Source organism: Mesoplodon bidens (genome assembly GCF_964165515.1).
Source record: "Mesoplodon bidens genome assembly, chromosome: 15".
Taxonomy (NCBI): domain Eukaryota; kingdom Metazoa; phylum Chordata; class Mammalia; order Artiodactyla; family Ziphiidae; genus Mesoplodon; species Mesoplodon bidens.
In genome coordinates, this window is record NC_138171.1 from 86,548,039 (window position 1) to 86,568,251 (window position 20,213).

The 20,213-nt window shown below is 55.4% G+C and overlaps 1 pseudogene across 1 annotated transcript; it reads right to left on the reverse strand.

Annotated features, from left to right (window-relative positions):
- Positions 1-3,971: 3,971 nt before the first annotated feature.
- On the reverse strand, positions 3,972-19,823 carry LOC308628372 (kinesin-like protein KIF19; annotated as a pseudogene). The gene is made up of 12 exons: positions 19,745-19,823; positions 18,829-18,965; positions 17,728-17,807; positions 15,419-15,529; positions 13,946-14,033; positions 12,852-12,988; positions 12,515-12,640; positions 11,256-11,441; positions 7,262-7,416; positions 6,568-6,639; positions 6,437-6,529; positions 3,972-4,241 (listed from the first exon to the last, which is right to left on the reverse strand). The product of its transcript is annotated as a kinesin-like protein KIF19 (transcript).
- Positions 19,824-20,213: the final 390 nt, after the last annotated feature.

The following is a 20,213-nucleotide window of genomic DNA, read 5'->3' on the forward strand; positions in this document are numbered from 1 at the left end:
TGATCAATTATATGCCAACAAATCGGTTAATCTAGAAGAAATGGATAAATTACTAGAAACAAACGACCTACCAAGCCTTTATCATGAAGAAACAGAAAATCTAAGCAGACCAATAATGAGTAAGCAGACCAATTAAATCAGTAATCGAAGCCCTCCCAACAAAGAAAAGCACAGGGGTGAATTCCACCAAACATTCAAAGAAGAATTAACACCAACCCTCAGACTCTTCCAAAAAATTGAAGAGAAGGGAACACTCCCAAACTCGTTTCATGAGGCCAGCATTACCCTGATACCAAAGCCAGACAAGGACACTACAAGAAAAGAAAACCACAGGTCGATATCCCTGTTGAACATAGATGAAAATATTCTCATTAAAATACTAGCAACCCAAAATCCATGGCACATTGAAAGCTCATACACCACGATCAAGTGGAATTTATCTCTGGGATGCAAGGATGGTTCCACATATGCAAATCAGTAATTGTGGTACACCATACTAATATTATGAAAGACAAAAATCATATGATCATCTCAATAATACAGCAAAAGTATTTGGCAAAATCCAACATCTTTCATGGTAAAAAATTAACAGTAATGTGTTTGTATCGCCAGAGAGCCAATAGGTGTTCAACTTTCCAACAATCTCAGCGACGTCATAAATCTCTTTTGTTTTTTGGGTTTTTTTTTTTTTTGCGGTACGCGGGTCTCTCACTGCTGTGGCCTCTCCCGTTGAAGAGCACAGGCTCCGGACCTGCAGGCTCAGCGGCCACGGCTCACGGGCCCAGCCGCTCTGGCATGTGGGATCTTCCCGGACCGGGGCATGAACCCGTGTTCCCTGCATCGGCAGGTGGACTCTCAACCTCTGCGCCACCAGGGAAACCCTGTTAATATTTTTTAAGGTGTGGAAATGATACTGTAGTTATGTGTAAAGAGCCTTTATTTTTTAGGGATTATACGCTGAAATATTTATGAATGAAATGATATGATGACTGAAATTTGCTTCAAGATAATAGGCTGAGGGAAGTGCGTGGGAAGAAAAAAGGCCAGGAAGTGGGTAATGAGGGCTCGCTTTACTGTTCTTTCTCCTTCTGTGAGTACTGGAAAATCCTCATAACAAAAGTGTGAGCACTTTCTACTTCCCTCCTCTACGTGGTGTTCACAGTTGACCACTGTGGTCACTCCTGGCCTCCTCCTCAACTGCTGTCATGGTCTCCACACAAAACCCCAGCCGTGGAGAATCCCCCACCTGCCCTGTGAGTAGTCTCACTTCCACTTCTTGAATACGCAGCTCAAGGGGGCTCCTGGCACACTGCTGTCCTGCTCAAGGTCTCCTTGGCTTCCCGTTACAGTCAGGATAAACCCAGGCCCCTGTTCAACGTCTTCCAGCCTCAGCTCCCACCATGCACCTCTCCTCAGGTGCTAGCCACGTGGGCGGCCCTCTGCCCCCTGAACTCATCAAACCCACTCCCACCCCAGGGCCTTTGCACGTGCAGTTCTGCTGGACGACTCTGAACCAGGTCTGTGTATGGCTCGTTCCCTCCCTGCATCCCCAACATGGATATGCACCTGTTACATAGTAGGTACTCATTTAATGTGTGACATTGCCTGATCCCAACTCCCAACTTTTTTTTTTTTAAATTTATTTTTGGTTGTGTTGGGTCTTCATTGCTGCGTGCAGGCTTTCTCTAGTTGTGGAGAGTGGGGGCTACTCTTCATTGCGGTGCATGGGCTTCTCATTGCAGTGGCTTCTCTTGTTGTGGAGCACGGGCTCTAGGCACATGGGCTCCAATACTTGTGGTGCGTGGGCTCAGTAGTTGTGGCTCGTGGGTTCTGGAGTGCAGGCTCAGTAGTTGTGACGCATGGGCTTAGTTGCTCCACGGCATGTGGGATTCTCCTGGATCAGGGCTCGAACCCGTGTCCCCTGCATTGGCGGGTGGAATCTTTTTTTTTTTTTTTTGCGGTACGCGGGCCTCTCACTGTTGTGGCCTCTCCCGTTGCGGAGCACAGGCTCCGGACACGCAGGCTCAGCGGCCATGGCTCACGGGCCCAGCCGCTCCGCGGCATGTGGGATCTTCCCGGACCGGGGCATGAACCCGTGTCCCCTGCATCGGCAGGCGGACTCTCAACCACTGCGCCACCAGGGAAGCCCTGGCGGGTGGATTCTTAACTACCACGCCACCAGGGAAGTCCCCCCAGCTCCCAATTTTGCTGTGCATGTGTGTACGGATTTATTTAAGAGACTGGAAGGAAATAGCTAAATCTAACAATGGTATCTCCAAGTTGTGGGATTATGAGTGAGTTCTATTTTCTTCTTACACTTTGCAGCATACTCCAAGTTTTGAATGATAAACACATATTACTATAACAATCAGGAAACGTTTTAAATATGATGTATTTACACATCTAATACAGGAACACGTTTTTGTGATAAAAATTTGAATAATACATCAAGACTTGATCATCTATCTGATTGCCCTCCCCCCAACCCCAGTCCCCCACCCACAGGAAACCACTGCTATCATTTTGATATGTGCCCTTCCGGATCTTTTTCTGTGCAGTTTTGTACATATATTTGTATCTAATGAGATACATGGGTTTTCTGGTGGGTAAATTATATCAGGCTATGGCTGTTATTCTTTAACTTGCTATTCTCATCTAGCAATGGTCTTGGAGGCTGTCCATCTGCACAGATGGGTCTGCCCCGTTCTCTGTAGCACCTGCAGGGTGATCCATAGGAGGGACCTACCAGTTAGCTTGTCCCATCCCCTTTGATGGACATGTGAGCGCATGCGTCTCCTGGTAGATTTGGGGGAAGTTGCTGGGCACAGAACACATACACTTAAAGTTTGAAAAGACGCAGGTAAAACAGCCTCCAAAGAGGAGTGTTAATTTAGACTGCCAATAATAGTGGTTAAGGCTGCCTTCCATACTTTATTTCATATTATCCATTTAATACTACTTGACATTTTAATTTTAGCCAGTCCAATAAGTGAAAATTGTTTCAATTTGTATCTCTGTTTCCTAACGCAATTGAGAATCTTTTCCTATGTTTATGGCCACTAGAAACTCTCTGAATTGCCTATTCATTTCCTCACCCTCGGCTGTTGGTTCTTTCTTATTGATTTTCAAAAATCCTTTATTTACTATGCCAAAACTTAATAAGCCAAAAGAACATGTGTGTGTGTGTGTACATATGTTTACTTGACTTCATTACATGTATTTTTTATGGGCACCTTTTTAACTTACTGATTAATTTTAGGGTAAAACTATGGTGTGCTCTACCCCCAAAGGAGGCCTAGATCAAACCGATTTGGGGAGGAGGGAGGGATGGAGAGAAGCTGCCTAGTGGGCATGGGTTTCAGTTTGGGGTGGAAACGTTTCAGCACGAGAAACAGAAACAAAAACAGAAACAGCGGCTGCCCAACATGGTGGATGTGCTGAACGGAGTGTTTGCTTTAAGATGGTGAATTTTATGTTGTGTGAGTTTTGCCTCAATGCACTTTTTTGGAAGACCCTAGACGCTAACGTTAGGGGAACTCTGTAGTATCTTTGCAAATTTTTTGTAAATTTAAAATTATTCCAAAATGAAAAAATTAAAAAAAAAACTGATTTGGGAGGAAAAAAAAAGGCAGCAAGAAGAAAAGCTGAAGAAAGATAAGAAGGAAGAGATTAGAAGAGAGCAGAGAGACGGCTGCTCCCTGAGGCCGCGGGGGACTTCCCTGGTGGCCAGTGGTTAAAAATCCACCTTCCAATGCAGGGTACGCAGGTTTGATCCCTGGTCGGGGAACTAGGATCCCACGGGGCAACTAAACCCGCGCGCCACATCTACTGAGCCTGCACTCTACAACTAGAGAGAAGCCCATGTGCTACAATGAAAGATCCCGCATGCGGCAACTAAGACCAGATGCAGCCAAAAAAATAAATAAATAAATAAAATATTTTTTAAAAAAAGGCCAGGCCGGGCTCGGCGGTCACCCCGTGTGGGGTGCTCGGTGCAGACACCACTCCAGGAAGGGCAGGAGGACACAGTGGGCCTCTGGTGTCCCGGACGGCCCAGCAGCAGGAGGCTCTGGGTGCATGTACGGCCCTACCTTGAGCATCCCGGCCGCCGGGATGCTTCTCTTCTCCTTCCCCTGCTTCTCCACCTTGGCCTTGGGGTGCTTGATCTGCCTGCCCAGGTCGGAGATGACGTCCGCGTACTGCACGATGTGGTAGGACACAGTCAGCAGGTTGTGCTTGACCTGGTGGCGAGACGCGGCCAAGGTCAGGGCCAGCTGGCTGCCCCGCGAAGGACACCTGTCACCCAATGGATTTATGCCAGAAAGATGCAAGCACGTTTTGTCAGGGAAATTTAAATCAGTACTATTCTGTCTTAAAAGGGAAGGAGATTCTGACACCTGCTGCAACATGGGTGGACATGATGAAAAATGAAATAAGCCAGATGCAGAATGACAAACACCATAAGATCCACATGTGTGGTCCCTGGGAGAGTCAGGGTCACAGAGACAGAAAGTAGGGGGTAGGGGCCAGGAATGGGGGAGAGGAGGGAGTTGGTGTTTAATCAGGGCAGAGTCTCAGTTTGGGAAGATGAAAGTTCTGGAGATGGACAGTGGGGATGGTCGCAGAAAAAGGTGAATGTGCTTAATGCCACCGAACTGGGCCATTTAAAATGGTTCAAGGGGTGAATTTTATGTTAGTATATTTTGCCACAAAAAACCCAAAATTCAAACAATCCATGAAGAGGATTTTGAAAACCCTCCCCATGGGTAACCACTGCTACCATTTCGGTGTGTGCCCTTCCGAATCTTTCTCTGTGCGGTTTTATATATAGATACATATACATGTATCTAGAGAGATACACATGGGGAGTTTTGGGGGTGTTGGTTCAGCTTTGGGGGGTTTATGTAAATTATATCAGATTGTAGCTGCTGTTCTTTAACTTGCTTTTCTGGTCCAACGATGTGTCTTAGAGGCTGTCCGTCTGCACGGATGGGTCTACCCCATTCTCTGTAACAGCTGCAGAGTGGGCTGGAACAGGGACACAGTAGGCAGCTGTCCCCTCCTCTTCAACGGGCACTTTGGGGCTTTCCTGTGACACGACTTCCCTGAGCACGTGGGTCTGAGTTTCTCTTTGGTAGATGTGGAAGGTGACATTGCTGGCCGCAGGGCGCACGCACTTGAAGTTTCACCAGATGTGCACACCGGCCCTCAGTCTGCGCAGACACGCTCTCTTTAGCGCTCGGGGCTCAGGTCCCTTGCAGGAGCCAGTCCCCCTTGGTGGAAGACCCCTCTAAACTCGGCCTTCTCTGTGATTCTTCCTTGCGGCGCCCTGTGGCTTTCGTTTAGAGCACTTGCCACAGTTGGAAATGAAACACTCATCTGTGTGGGTTCTTGTCTCATAGCTGCCATCTCCTCTGCTAAGCTCAGGGTTCGTGTGGGAGCAGAAGCTCTGATGATGCTGATGATGGGTTTATGGTGGCGCCTCGCTCAGAGCTGGACATTGGGAAGGGCTCGTCCCTTGTCTGTCGACAAATGGTAATAATGATAATAAAATAACACCTATCCCATGTTGGCCACTACTCACTCCTGTGCTAAGTCGCTAATGTGCATTATCTCATTGACTGTCACACAGCCTTAAGAGATGAATCCTTGGGCTTCCCTGGTGGCGCAGTGGTTGAGAGTCCACCTGTCGATGCAGGGGACACGGGTTCGTGCCCCGGTCCGGGAGGATCCCACATGCCGCGGAGCGGCTGGGCCCGTGAGCCATGGCCGCTGAGCCTGTGCATCCGGAGCCTGTGTTCCGCAACGGGAGAGGTCACAACAGTGAGAGACCCGAGTACCGCAAAAAAAAAAAAAAAAAAGAGATGAATCCTTTACACTGAGTACAGCAGTGTAGACAGAACAGCACAGCAGTGTGAGGCATGGACTCTGGAGCCAGGCTCCCTGGGCCCCAACACCAGCTCTGCCCCAGCTGTGGTAGGTTAGAGAAGTTGCTTTATCTCTCTGTGCTTCAGCTGCCCACTCCGTAAGATGGGATAATAATAGGACCCACCTCCTAGGGAGCAAGTTGTTGAGAATTAAGTAAATCAGATCACAATGAGAGCTTACAGGATGCCAGGCACAGAGATAACTCCATTCCCTGAAAGCTGTGAATGTGGCCTTATTTGGAATAAAGGGTCTTTGCAGATGTAATTAAGGATTTGAGATGAAATCATCCCAGATTAGGGAGGGCCCGAATATCAAGGCCAACTGCCCTCATAGAAGAGGAGAAGGGGAGGAGCAAAGGGAGGAGGGGAAGGCCCCGTACAGGCGGAGCAGAGACTGGAGGGATGTGGCCACAAGCCAAGCGCCAGGAGCCATGCGAGCTGGAGGGGACCCTCCCCTAGAGCCTCTGGAGGGAGAGCTGTAGAACTCAGTGAGCAGGCGGGAGAGTAACACAGAGGGAGGGGGTGAGGGAAGGTGGGAGGGAGCGGCTCAGCCTCCTCTTGATGTTCTTGGCTCGGTAAGGGTATAGCAGGGTGGTCCGCGCCTCCCTGCTCAGTACGTGTAGAGCAGGATGGTCCGCACCTCTCCGAAGTGCGTGGTGGCTGGGCTGATGTGGGCAATCATCACCGTCCGGTTGTTCCCTCCCAGGGCATCCTGCTCAGTGGAAGGCACGAGCTGGGGGTGGTGGGAGCCGGGGTTCCCACCTGCCCGGGGCACCATCCCTCCCCTACCCGTCCCGGGCTCCTCTGGACCAGCCCATCTGGGGTTCCTGCTCCAAACCCTGAGAAGGGCGGCTGAGGTTGGACCAAGGGGTCAATGCTCAGGGAGGTGACGCTCAGGCTGAGATGGACCTGCTGCAGGCCCACCCCACCTGACTTCCACTCTGATGCAGGTAGATTAGACCAAGAGGCCAAACTTACAGAGCCATTTACTTGTTGCTTTGCCTATCTGTTTACCTACACCCTGCCTTGCTGTAGCATAGGGGTGACAGCATTCAGCTCAGTGTGAAGAGGAATTTTCTCAGACTGTCTGTGATGAGACAGGCAGCCTTGGTGAGGTAGTGAGCTCCCTGTCCCTGGGAGTGTGCAAGCATGGGCTGGACCACACTCAGAGGGATGGAGGGGGGATTCAAGCAGTGACTAGAGATGATTTCTCCAGATAAAGCAGAGATTTTCCTGCTTTCAGGGGTTCCTGGAAGGGCCCTTAGGCCCAGGTAAATCCTGAAAAATGCAGTCAGATGCTGCAGCCACGCCTGTCTCTGGGTTGGGGCTCATACCTTCAGCAGGTGCGTGTGAGTCTGCTGTCCCGTAAGTTCACATACTGCACCCGGCTGCCGCCCTTCTCGCTGAGTGCGTTGATGCAGTTGCCCAGCGCCAGCAGGGAGCAGTTGATGGGGGCGCCCTCCTTCATCCTCTTGCCTCGGTTCTGGGTCTGAGTGAGAAGAAGCCAGCTGGCGCGGAGGTGGTCCTCCCCGCCCCAACCCCGCCATCTCCCCACCCCAGGCCCCAGGGTGAGGGGACTGAGGTCCAGAGGATGCGATAACCCCACCCCACCCTGGGAGGCTCAGAGTGGATGCACTGACTACACTCCCACAGCCCAGGGAGTGGAAACAAAAACGACACCAGATTCTGCGGTGGAATACCACACAGCCAGAAAAGGGGGTAAGGTAGAGCCGTTTACCAATGTTGAAAAGATGCTCTCTGTGAAATGAGATAAAAAAGGGCTCAGAGGGCTTCCCTGGTGGCGCAGTGGTTGGGAGTCCGCCTGCCGATGTAGGGGACGCGGGTTCGTGCCCCGGTCCAGGAAGATCCCACATGCCGCGGAGCGGCTAGGCCCGTGAGCCATGGCCGCTGGGCCTGCGCGTCTGGAGCCTGTGCTCCGCAACGGGAGGGGCCACAGCAGTGAGAGGCCTGTGTACTGCAAAAAAACCCCCCAAAAAACAGTCCCCTTTTTATGATAAAAATACGAATGCGTGTGTTTTCGTGAGAAAGTCCCCCCCATGCCGAAGCTTTCTCGTTCTCCCAGTCTCAGCCTAGTGGTCCTCCTGCGGGAGTGCCCACCCCCCCTCACTCCTCGGGGGTACCATGCTACTCTGTATATTTCCTTCAAATTGCTTAGCTCTCTCGGCAATTATCTTGCTCTTTTATGCGTTTGTTATTTCCCTAACTGCTCCCCACAGAACATAAGCTCCATGATGGAGTTGTCACCTTGGTTGGCCATCTGTCCCCAGAGCCTGGACACCGGCAGGCATCTGGCCCACAGTGTGGCTGGATGTCTGAGCACTGAACAAATGTATAAAGATGCCTGAAGGGGCCTTAGGAGGACACATGCCAAACTGCCACCGGGATGATTGCCTCTCAGTGCAGCCATTGTGGGGACTTTAATTTTCTTCCTTTGGCTTAACCGTATTTTCCATATTTTCTGCACTGATTTGGTTACATTTGAAATCAGAAAGGAAAATAACATTTTCTCTTTAAGGGACATGGGTTTTAGAGCCAGTTTGGAGCATGGCTTGAGAATGGCTTAAATGACATCTCAGACAGGTCTCCCAGCCTGTCTCAGTCTCCTTATCTGTCCAAAGAGGCAGTTGCTCTGGTCACGGTGAGGCTTTGATGGGCGACGTGTGTAAGAGGCCAGCTCGGAGGTGGGCCCACAGACGCGAGCAGTACACGGGAGCTGCTCCTTCCACTGAGTGGGAGCTGCCGGCACGACCCAGGCCATGGCAGCTGCTCACGCGTCACGTGTCTGTGCCACGGAATTCGGGGGTTTGCTCAGAGACCGTGTGCCGTGGAACAAGCTCTTTTGTGAGTGATTGTCTATGAAGAAATGACAGACTGTGATAGCCAACCAGACCTGAAGACAGCCCACTAGGCCACCTGAGTATACAGCTTAAAAACCAAGGCCCAGGGCCTCCCTGGTGGCGCAGTGGTTGAGAGTCCGCCTGCCGATGCAGGGGATACGGGTTCGTGCCCCGGTCTGGGAGGATCCCATATGCCGCGGAGCGGCTGGGCCCGTGAGCCATGGCCACTGGGCCTGCGCATCCGGAGCCTGTGCTCCGCAACGGGAGAGGCCACAACAGTGAGAGGCCCGCATACCGCAAAAAGAAAAAAAAAAAAAAAAAAAAAAAAAAAAAAAAACCAAGGCCCAGGGGCTTCCCTGGTGGCGCAGTGGTTGAGAGTCTGCCTGCTAATGCAGGGGACACGGGTTCGAGCTCTGGTCTGGGACGATCCCATGTGCTGCGGAGCAACTAAGCCCGTGAGCCACAGCTACTGAGCCTGTGCGTCTGGAGCCTGTGCTCCGCAACAAGAGAGGCCGCGATAGTGAGAGGCCCGCGCACCGCGATGAAGAGTGGCCCCCGCTCGCCGTAACTAGAGAAAGCCCTTGCACAGAAACGAAGACCCAACAGAGCAAAAATAAATAAATAAATTGATAAAACTAAAAAAACAAACAAAAAAACAAACAAAAAAACCCCCAAGGCCCAGAGAGGGACAGGGGCCTGACCAAAGGCACACAGCTATTTGGAGCAGAGGGAGAACAAGAACCTAGGGCCTGAACCCCTGTCCAGTGGCCTCTCCAAGAGCTAAGATCTGAGGAGGCTGGTCTCCACCTTGCCCCCTGAGCACATGGCCCCGTCCAGCTGGCCCGGGCAGACTCCCAGGGCTCCATCACACTCGGCTTGTCTGTACCCACATCTGTCTGTGTAGGAACCATGTCTTTTATTTTCTGTATCTTAATGTTTTGTCATCTTGGGGCCCTGCTGCCCCTCCCAGGGTTGCCAGTTCCTTCTGATAACAAACAAGTCACCCGTGAGCACACCTTTCAAAAGCAAACCAGCCAACCCAGAGCCCTCACCCCGCCCCCTCCTCCTTGGGGCTCCCACACTCTGGGCCACTGTCTACCTGCCCTCATCACGCAGGGCAGGTACCAGACAACCAAAGGCATCCTCTGCCCCAGAGCCTGCTGGAATTATTCAAACTGGCCAGTGCTCAGCCTGCCTTCCCATGGAAGTCACGAGAGAGGCTCTGGCCCGTGTTTTCCCCTTGTTCCCTCTGTCTCCAGACCAACCCTGGTGCTTCCCCGTGTGGCCCGGCCTGGCTTCTCCTGCGCCCTCCTCTTGGGAACTGTGAGTAGCAAGCTCTCTCTTCAAAGGCAGTCATCTTCTGATCTGTTGGCCTTGCTGTACCTCAAATTTCACACCACATCAATACAGTACATTGACCCTGTCGGCCTCTGGGCCAGCTGGCCAGGCTCTGCTCTGTTCAGCAGCCCAGGCGCCAAGGGCAGGGCCAGGTGCAGGGCAGGTGAATGAACGAGTGACTGAATGAAGCAATGCAATGACTGACAAACCCCAAAGGACTCAGAGCACAGCCTGCAAAGTGGAGGACAAATATCATCAGTGAAAGGCACGGATCCGGGCCAGATCCCTCCAGGTCCAAAGGCTGGATCCACCGGATACCTTTGTGCAGGCGAAGTCACACCACCCCGAGTCTCAGCCGTGCATTTGTAAACCAGGCAGGAGGCCGCCTACCCTACAGTTGTCGGGGGATTAGGTGGATGATGAACGCTAAGTGCCTGGTGCATTAGAGGGACGCGAGAATGTCCCTTGTTGACAATATTACTGTTGTTCTGACTTGGCCTCCATCAGGCACCTTCTTTGTTCCTGGCGCTGGGCTGGGTCCTGTCTGCAAATACGGCTCCGGCCCCTGGGGCAACGGTGAGCACAACCCTCACTCCCAGCAACAGGTGCCAAACAATGGCGAGCCAGGGGCACGGGCACAGGAGGCAGGTCCTTGGAGGGCATCCCGACAGCCGCCCCCGCCACGCTGCTCCCTCCACCCACCAAACTCCTGATGACCTTTCAGGCTCAGCCCTGAGGCCCCACCCTCCTCTGGGCTCCACAGCCTCTGTGTGACCCCGAATCTCAAGGCACAGGCCTCCCCGTGCTGTATTTACCAGCTACACATCTGTCTCCCGCCCGCCCCCAGAGGCTCTGAGCTCCCTGAGGGTGAGGGTCTGGGGGTTGCTCATCTTCACGTCTCTGGTGCCCGGGAGAGCCTGCCACACAGGGAGCCCTCCATAAATACTGGCTCCGTGGGAGTGACGTCCAACACCTGCTGAGAATTCATTCACTCAGCAAACGTGGAGCGGGCACCTCCCCTCGACCGGGTGCTGTCCTAGGTGCTGGGGATGGTGTTCCACGAGGACGGCAGGGTCCTGCTCCCAGACTAAAGGGCAGGTGGACACAGGCGGGTAACGGGGATGAAGGGGACAGGAGCCTGAGGCGCCAGGTCCACCACGGGGAGCCTCCCAGTGTGCAGCTCCCCTGCCATGTCTGTGCCGTGGCTGCGCTGGTGCACGGTGACCTGCAGCCCGGCGTGGGAGCGGGATGACATTTTGCTGGTGGCGGTGGACGCCTGTGTGCGCTGCCAGTTGCCTCTGGTGAGGAGCTGCATGGTCTGAGGACAGAGGCAGAAGCGGGCGGACGGTCAAGGGCCCCTGAGTGGCCACACGCTCCCTGCAGAACAAGAGAAGGAGAGGTGCCCTCCCGAGCTCCTTCGGGCAGCTCTTCCCCGGCTGGGATGCTGATGGCAGAACCGCATCCAGTGGAAGCAATTTCTGGTTTGTGGCATGAAGAGATTAACTAATCGAGTCAACTAATCCAGCAGGAATGGCAGACTGCTGACACTTGTATCACCACTTCTGCCTCCTCTACCCATGGCAGACATCACCAATGGATTACCCATCTCTTCCCCACAGAGCCCTTTTCCATATGGAACTCCAGGCAGTTGTACAGATTTGCTGGAGTTGGCGGGTGTCCTGAAACCCACTTGTGCGCAAGCAGCTGTGGAAATCAAGCCAGTGAGCCTCTGTTGGGCACCTACTGTGTGCCAGGCATGTTAGGACCACAGAGCATTGTGGAGAGAGACTCATATGGTTGTTGTTATTAAAGAATAGGCAAGAAGTCTCCCCTCCTGCACCTGGAACCCACGAGGGACGGTGCTAAGGGCAGGTGGCCTCATGCCTACACCAGCATGGCTAGAGCACACGGTTATCCAGGGCCTGGGGGCCGAGGAGTCCATGCTGTTCAGAGGCAATCGGGAGCCTTTGAAATGTTCTGAGCAGATGGGAGGCCCACCCCAAGGGCTGCACAGAGAGAGACTGGAGGGAGAGAGAAAGACAGAGGGCTGTAGAAATGTTTACAGCTTGCCCTCGTTATGGGAGCCAGACTTAGGATCAAGATGGCAAACAGATTTCAGACCTGAAGCCGACTCTGACTGTGACTGCCTGGAGTGCTGCAAAAAAAGAATCCCCACCTGCATCTGGATGCAGAGGGAAGAGTGCGTAATCCATTGGTGATGTCTGCCCTGAGCACAGGTGAAGAGAGTGGGGATGTGGTGCAGAAGTTTGCTGTTCCTCTAGCTTGAAAGCAGCTTTGGAGCTGTGTGTCTGGCTCTGCTCTGTGAGCACTGGTGAGTGTGGCTGCCATGGAGGAGCCACATGTCCCTCCGTGGGCCCCCGTGACCCTCACCTCCTGGGTGTTTGAGGTGGAGACCTCCATGATGCCTGCGATCTGGATGCTGCCCCTAGAATCTTTCCGCAGGTCCAGAAACCCTGAGGACGGGTTCAGGAGGTCCCAGATCACTTCGTTATAAATCTGGGATGAGACAGAAACGCTGGAAGCAGTAGGTCTGATGCAAAAGAAGCACAGGGGCTTACCTATCACTGGAGCTTTGCATCTCCAAAGAAGTCTGGGATGCCCTGAGGTTTCCCACAGGCTGGGGGGCCCTTGGGGTAACACATGGGGTTTTGCACTCATGATCAGGCCCATTTTGCAGACAGGGCAGCCGAGGGTGTAGGCGGCTCACCTCGAGGTAAGACATGGACACGCCGCAGTCCGTGCTCTCACGGGTATCCTCGATGGCCTGGAAGAGGTCAGCGAGCATCTGCAGGTAGATGCCGGGCCCCGCATCCATGCGCAGCATCGTGTGGGTCTTGCTGGCACCTGCGGGAGGCATGGGATGCCCACCAAGGCCGGGCTCCTGGTCTGGGCTCGGGCCCCCCGGGAGCCTGGTCACACCTGCCGCCTGTACTGTGCAAACCGCCCTGGCTGCTCTGACCTGCTCAGTTTCCATTTTGGAATCAAGAACAAAAGAACCCATCTGAACAGCCTGATGGCTGCTCTGGGGAAGAAAGCCTGGGCAGGGAAAGTGGGAGGATACAAAGCGAAGACGCTGACAGTGTCAGAGGAGGGAGGCCCAAGAGACGTCTGTACTTCTCTCCAAATTCGCTCTAAGGTGTTCGTGTTGTTCTCATAATAGGAGGATTAACGTATGTGTTAAGCTTTCTAAGCAGTCCCTCTTCATGGGGTCCTCACCTCCTCCTTACCCGTTCGCCCTGTAGGAAGGACCAGATGGCCCTCCTCCTTTGCTAGAGCGTAGTGCATAGCAGGTGCTCCCTGATGTTCGTTGAATGAAAGAAAGAATGAATGAATGCCATAAACAAGCTGTGACTTCGGACCAGGCTTCTCAGGGCCTCAGTTTCCCCACCTGCATAGGGAGGGGATTAAGGTCCGTCCAGCTCTGACCCTCTGTGACTCTAGTTTTCAGGCGGAGAGGTAGCTTAGCTTCGCGAGTGTTTGCCGACCCCAACTTGTACCTGCAGAGGAGAAATCTGTGGTTCTCATGGGCAGAAAAGTGTAGGCTTGGGTTGAGCTCCACACTCACTCCTACCAGCTATGTAACCTTGGGGAAGTCCCTTTACCTCTCTGAGGCTCAGTTTTCTCATCTGTGACAGGGGGATCGTTCTACCTGCCTTTCAGGGCTGTTGAAAGAACCAAAGGAGGCCACAGATGCAGAGGGAACAGTGCAAGGCCAGCACATACGAGGTGCTTGTGCTGTTAGGAAGAGCTCCGCTGCCACCAACCTCATTCCCTCTGGGGGACACCGACCTTTGGCAGCACCTGAGGGGCCGTGGGCAAACACCATCACATTGTATCCAGAAATGACGCCTTCCACTAGTGCTGGGGGGGTGGCAAGGTACACGTCTTCCTGCGGACAGACGGAAGGAAGACAGGCAAATGCACCCTCCGACAAAAGTCGGGCACCTGGCTGTCTGGAGAGGACAGGTGTGTGGCACCTGCAAATGCCCTGCTCCCCCTGGACACGGACAGGGACCTCCACAGTGGCCGCCAGCCCAGCCACGGCGTGAGCCCCACCCCAGTTCTGCAGCCGCCTGGACCACGCCGAGCCCCACAGTGAGACCACGGTGAGGGAGGATCGCACGAGAATGTAAGTGATAACCCCCACCATGAGGCCTGACAGGTTTGGTACCAGACAGGTACGAGTCCTTTCCAGGGCTTCTGCATGAACTGAGAGAAATCAAAGAGAATGCAAAGGACTGGAAAGTAGTGATGGGCTTGGGAAATCCGGGAAGGGCATTATGACTCCTCTTATGGGACAAAACTAGGACCAGGGAGTGAAAGTTTGGGGCTGGCAGAATTTCATTTAGGGCAGCAGTACGTAGCGGTAGGAGTGTGTGGGTAGTGAGCTCCCTGTCCACAGGGGTATTCAAGGAAGGACACCTCCAGGGCTGGTGTCTGGGGGCGTGGGCGTTCAGCTGGACTAGAGAGAAAGGACGGTCCCCCTTCCTCTGCCTTCCCTGAACCCCCTCTGGGCCTGCTCTTCATCTCACTTAACTGTTCCAACAGCCCTGGCTGGTGACACGAGTCAGAAGCATCTGAGCCCTGGTTGGACAGACTCCAAAGCTGGTGCTGCTTTCCTCCAGCCTTGGACTTACACTGTCTGGGACCTTGTCCTGGTTCTGCAGCTCTCTAGCTGTGTGACCTCAGGCCAGTTGCTGACCTCCTTAAGCCAGCACCTCATCTGTAAAGTGGGGATAATATCACCGTGTATTTTACAGAGTTGCTGTGACGCTTGGAAGACAAGGTGTGTCAAGCACTTAAGCACAGCACTTGGCATGCAATAGCTGCTCAGTAATTGACAATGACCTGGTCCTTCTACTTCCGACGCCATTAAGGTCTCGGCAATAGAAGAAACCTGTCTGCTCAGAGAGCTGGGCCTGTTTCCCTGGCTGGGGTGTGAGCCCCTGTGGGCAGGGAGTGTGTTCTAGCCCCGTGGCGGACAGGACACGGCTTTGTTGGATGGATGGGTGGGTGGACAGACGGACACATGGACACACGTAGGAATAAATGAGAATGCGTGTAAAGCCCGGGCACCTGGCGGCCCCCGGCATCCGTGGAAGGGGTCTGCTACTTGTCCCTGGAGTGACCCACAGCACCAACTTCCTCGTTCATCAGGGAGACCCCATGAGACATCACGGATGAGGTCACCTGGCCGCCAAGTCCTCCCACATGAGGACACCCTTGGCGGGCCTGGCCCAGCGGGGCCGTGGGGTTGGGGGTAGGGCCGGGCACCTGGAAGGTGTGCTGGTCAAACACAGTGTCGAAGATGAAGGTCGTTTCCCGGGACTGGTGTGTGTGCAGTGTGTCCTCAGGGTCCTCGCCGGGGTCCATGAGCACCACCATCTAGGAACAGTGAGAAGCAGGGGTCGGAGGAGGGGCCGCTCACAGAATCAGGGTGGAGGGAGGACCCCAGGCCTGGCCTCTACCCTCAGTGGCATCCAGGGGCTTGGCCCAGATCTGGGAAGGGCTGCAGGCCTCTGCACTCACCCCCAGGCAGCCTCTCCACTTCCATCTGAGGGTGCAGCATCTCCTGGCTGCTGCACCCCCAAAGCCATGACTGTGAGCCCCCAGGCCTGCTGGGCTCTGCTTCCAGTCCTCACATACCAGCGCTCAACCAATGCTGAATCCCTTGGGCCCCGCCTGGACGGCAGCCCAGACGCCCATGAACAGCCGGCCTGGGCGCTGAGGGCTCGGTGAAGAGCCCCGCCAGCCACAGCGCCCTGAGTAGCACCTGCAGGTGGGCAAGGGGCTTTGCGGATGGTAAAGCACCTAGCCAGAGGCCTTGCTACTGTGATATCTGCATGCAGCCCTAGGGATATGCCTTCCCCACCCGACTACCTCTTGCTCATGGGGCCGCGCCACCCAAAGGAAAGGGGAGAATGGAGGAGGGGGGCCGCAGGTGCCTGGAGGGGGCAGGACCCATCCAGCTCTGCAGCTCCGCGCTCTCTGAGCGCCTTGGGTGCCCCTCCTCAGGGCCTCTCCTTTCTCACATAAATATGTAATTATACAGTAAGGTGTACGAGTGCCTCTGGGAACCGGGAGGTTCAGAAGAGCCTTTACCAGGGGGCAGGGGCAGGGCAGCTGGAGACCAGTGGAGCTGTTTACTCTGGTGCGGGGCCTGGGGTTCACCAGGGAGTCTTAGGGGCAGGACTGGGCCCAGCAAGAGCCCCACCACCTGGCCACCTGCCCATTCCACCCAGGGCTGCCAGAGCTCCCTGGGAGGAGGTCAGCCCCCGCCCCCCACGATGGGCGACGTGCCAAGATTTGGGGACTGATGAGATGACTTTGAGAGCCGCTATGGATTCCAGCAAATTATTTGCCTTAACAGTTATTCCAAGGGCACTGCCTGCTTCCTCTAACTTGTGTCGTTTTAATGAGTGAGGTGCACACAGTTTCAAGACTTGTCAGCCTGTGGGACAGCAGCCCCTGCCCCGCCCCTGCTGCCCGACCCTTGTGGCTGATGTTCGGGCTGTCACCATCCTGTTGGGCCACGCCCCTACGTCCCCGGCCCCTACGTCCCACCTCCCAGCGCAGTCATGTCATAAATTTAGTTAGAGCCACGCCGTCTCCATGTTAAGACTATCTATGTAAACGCTCTTCAAAGCTCAGCCAAATCCCTTCCTGCAAAACTTTGTCCCCCTCAGTATAACAACCGTCCTAACGGGTTTTACTCGCTTAGGTCTCCAAGAACTCAGCACTAATCCACACCAGCCTCTTTGCCCACCCGCCTCCACACGTTTACACACCCCAGACGTCCTGCCCACTCATCATCCTGCAGTGTCACCCCCGAGCTCCTCCCCTGGCGCCCCCATCCCCCGACCCGGGGTCCTTTGCCCTGGAGTGCAAACGCACATCCTGGGTAAAGCTGCCTCCCTAGTGACAAATGGGAAAATGCAATTCAATTTTCCTTTACCCAAAATTTGGCATTTATGCTGGCAAGTGACGACCACGGGCACCGACACTTCTGCGCTGAGAGCTCAGCTTCTGAGCCGGTTCCCAAGGAGCAGGAACCCTTGGTGACGTGGCGGCGTGCCGTCGGGTCCTGCAGGGGCCGCTCCCAACTGCACACCTAGCCCCCACCTGCTGGAGCGCCGCCCGCCCCTCCCGCCCTGTCCCGGCTCCCGCTCCCCACCTGGCCCCGCCCGCGCCCGCGCCCCCTCCCGCTCCGGCACGAGGGCCTGGAGCGGCCTCCGGACCGCCCCTCCCTAGAGACCGCCGACCCCACCCCCACCCCTGCCCAGGCTGCTCAAACGAGTCGTCAGTGACCGCCTCTGTCCGCTCCATTCTTCTCCGTACACTCAGCTCCCCGACATTATACTTTCTCTCTTGCTCGAAGCCCACACTCCACCCCACCCCCACCAGGAAGGGAGCTGGGGCCGTGGGGGGCAGGCCCTTGAGTCCCCCCTCCCCCCGGCTCGACCCCAGTGTCTGGAACGTGCCGGCCACTGTGAGCACTGATGTTAAGTTCTCCGCAAGGAAGGGAGGGAGGGAGGGAGGCGATCACACGCGGGCGAGCTCCGCGACCGATGACACAGCCCCACCCGGTCCCCGCCTTGTGGGCGATGACGGAGGCTCCTTCCGCTCGGTCTGCGTCGCTGAGCGGGCGGGTCCGAAGCGCCACCTGCTGGCAGCACACCGCGGCAGCTGCCTCCCAGTCCTCCCAGGGAACGGACACCCCAGCCCAACCTACCGCTCACCTCCCAAGAGCCTCCCACTCCTGGTGAAGCGGTTAAGGCCGCTGAACCCCCAGGCCCCACCGGGTGCTGACTTCCAGTTCACAGCTCACGATGGTGCTGAGAGGAGCACTGTGATCAGGTCACCCTCCTTGGTCTGAACTGGGGAGACGGAGGCACAGAGAGGTGAAGTAACTTGCCCAAGGTCACACAGCGGCTAAGGAGTCCCACCACCTCACTCCAGCTTCTTTACCCCACCACCCGAGGGACCCAAACCTTCACGCAGGCTGTGAGCACTTTCAGAGCAAAAGTGGTTTTCTGAGGAGAAAATCCCTGGGCTCTGCTTCCCGTCATTCTCTGCCCCACCTCCAGCCCAGTTCGAAGGGAGTCCCACAGGAGGCCCTCTGGGATCGCGCCGGCCCAGGCCTCGAATCCTCCTTAGTCACTATGAGCTGTGAGCCGCCAGCAAGCCAGCACAATGCTTCCGGGCCTCTGCTTTCTTGTCTGTAAGATGGGAAAGTTCGTCCTGGTAGAAACGGTAGCTTATAGTTCTCCCTGACCGGGGACGGGGATACGACAGGGTCTCTCTGTAACCAGCCTACAGGTCAGGGGCAAGTCCCTAGCCTCTGCTCACCCCAGTCTAATGGGCTGAGCTTCCACGTCACCCAGGAGACAGGCCTCGGGGGACCTGATGGGGCCGGGGTAGGGGGCGTCTACACCACTCCATCTGGGGGTTGTGGTCTAGGCCCTGAGCTCCCTGGGGAGTGAGATTCAGAGGGCAGGGGTGAAGGAACATCTGGAGGTGGGGAGCAGGGGGTCGCCAGGTCCCCTGAGGGAAGGCTAAGTAGAGCAGGGGCAGAGCCCTGGACGGGGACCCGGGCTGACGAGAGACCTGACCTGTGACAAGCAGGCACCTGGGGCAGAGGGTCAGGCAGCCCGAGACACGCAGCCGGACCACTGGCCAGGCACGCGGAGGAGGACCCTCCCCGTGAGCGGCTGGCCTTTGGGCTCCACCTCCCTCGTGGCTGGGCTGCCCTGGGCCAGGGAGGGGCTGGCAGTGGGGCGGGAGGGCTGGCTGGCTGGAGACACGAGCTCCTTGCTCCCTGCTATATTGGCAGGAGAGACCTGGCTGCCTGTCAGCCCCACCCTGCCCCGCTGACATCAGCAGGGCCCCAGGAGCCCAGCTGGTCCTTAAGTGTCTCAGCAACTCAGGAACTGCTCATGTGGTTCGGGTGGGCCCCCTCGCCTAACGCCATGGCAACCCCAGGGTTCCTACATGCCTCACCTGGTCTGCAGGTGCGCCTGCCTGAGATCTGCACCCACCAGACTTGGCCCTTGGCCCTGGAGGCTTGTCCCCACCAAAGGGGGACACATGCCACCAGCGAACATTTGATGAAATAATCCCCTAGGAATACTTCTCCCCAAAGACACATTTCTTTTTTTTTTTTTTTGCGGTACGCAGGCCTCTCACTGTTGTGGCCTCTCCCGTTGCGGAGCACAAGCTCCGGACACGCAGGCTCAGCGGCCATGGCTGACGGGCCCAGCCACTCCACGGCATGTGGGATCTTCCCGGACCGGGGCACGAACCCGTGTTCCCTGCATTGGCAGGCGGACTCTCAACCACTGCGCCACCAGGGAAGCCCCCAAAGACACATTTCTAAAGCAAACTTGAAATGACCTGCGGGTTTTCTTGATTTTTTAGGACATATCTTTTAAGCCCCTTTCCCACGCTGCCAGTCTGCACCACAACCCAGGGCCCGACTCCCATTAACCATCAGGCGTATTTACTGCTTAAATGCTGCGCCCAGCTTTTCCATCGCCGTCTCCAGGGAAGTCACTGCACCGTGAACCAAGCAGGCTGCACCTGCCCAGTCACGCAGCTCACCAGCATGCCAGGTGACGGCAGCGCTGTTCCCGCCTACGAGAGCCAGGGCGGGTGTAGGTGCAGCAAACTGCTGCTGCATTGTCATAGAAATCAGACCAGATCCATGAAGTCTGCATCTGAGAAACACAACTTAACGGTTCGAGCTACAGAGGACCCAGAGGCCCATTCACCCCAGCCATGGCTCTCAGTCAGGCCAGCCCAGCAGCAGGGAACGGCCACACCCGGTCACTTGGTCCACGGGCAGGAGTGTGCTGGGCTCCAGGACTTCTTGGCCACACGAATGAGGCCGGGGAAGGGGCGCCCCTTTAACATCCATACTCCCCCCAAAGGCCAGGCCTCTGACCCAGCAGGAACTTGCTGGAGAGCCCGTGTCACCAGGTTCCGACACAAGGGCAGGTCCCTCACATCCTGAGTGCTCTGAACACGATGGAGAACAGGCCCGCGTGGGTGGCCAGGAGCCCAGCGCCCA